Consider the following 1,134-nt stretch of genomic DNA (forward strand, 5'->3'; position numbering starts at 1 on the left):
TGAAAAGATCAAAATGCTAGTGGAGGGCATTCATTGCAAGTCTGTGTCTAGCTCATAATGAGAGTCTGACTTTGATGCAGGGCTATAAAAGTAGCACTGTCTCAGGAGATATAACAATTCTGATTGTTGGAGGTACCATTAGTCCAAACGTAGATGGTAAAAGAAGACAATGCACATCAAAAGTAACAGATGATGTCAAGTTTAGGTTAATGACCAGTACTTTGCAGGTAGAAAGCGAGAGAGAGAACAAGAGGAGTTTTATAGTTTTGATGTCTCTATTGCTTTGTCTTTTAAGTTCACACAGCCCAGAGGTTAAGACTGATCTGTTTGTAATTTCCAATGGAATAGAAGCAGTAGTTAGTCAGTCCCTGTGGCTAGTCTCCACAGTAAAAGACTCTTTGCATTTTTTCTCTCTGAGATGATGATAAACTAACAATTCGGGAAGTTCTCATTAAGCTTGTGTAAAATGCCTGCTGTGAATCTTCCGTTATAAACTAAATCTTATCGCAAATGAATCTGGCAAATTATTTAAATTTCACTTTGCATGATTTGTGGGGGCAGGCTTTGTTAGAGGCAGACATGAGACGAGAAGGAAATGTATTTCATATATTGTACAATCCTAATTTCCCTGATTTGGGACTCAAACCGGTTTGAACAATGCTGGAGTATTCATCTCACCTATTTGAGCATTCCTTAGGCTTGTTTCTGTAGTGTAGTGGTTATCACATTTGCCTTACATACGAAGGGTCCCCAGTTCAAAACTGGGTAGAAACAACCCTGTTCTCAATGGCAGCCTTTTATTTGGGTGGCACAGTGGTTAGCACTGCTGCATCACAGAGCCAGAGACCCAGGTTCAATTCCCACCTCAGGCGACTGTCTGTGTAGAGACCATAAGACCATAAGACAAAGGAGTGGAAGTAAGGCCATTCGGCCCATCGAGTCCACTCCGCCATTCAATCATGGCTGGTGGGCATTTCAACTCCACTTACCGGCATTCTCCCCGTAGCCCTTAATCCTTGTGACATCAAGAATTTATCAATCTCTGCCTTGAAGACATTTAGCTCCCGGCCTCCACTGCACTCTGCGGCAATGAATTCCACAGGCCCACCACTCTCTGGCTGAAGAAATGTCTCC

General features: G+C 42.6%; 1 non-coding gene across 1 annotated transcript; it reads left to right on the forward strand.

The window, feature by feature from the left end:
* The first annotated feature begins 701 nt into the window (after positions 1-701).
* Positions 702-774, forward strand: trnav-uac. The gene has a single exon. It is a non-coding gene; the product is annotated as a tRNA-Val (tRNA).
* Positions 775-1,134: the final 360 nt, after the last annotated feature.

This window comes from Chiloscyllium plagiosum, unplaced genomic scaffold (assembly GCF_004010195.1).
Source record: "Chiloscyllium plagiosum isolate BGI_BamShark_2017 unplaced genomic scaffold, ASM401019v2 scaf_2960, whole genome shotgun sequence".
NCBI classification, from domain to species: domain Eukaryota; kingdom Metazoa; phylum Chordata; class Chondrichthyes; order Orectolobiformes; family Hemiscylliidae; genus Chiloscyllium; species Chiloscyllium plagiosum.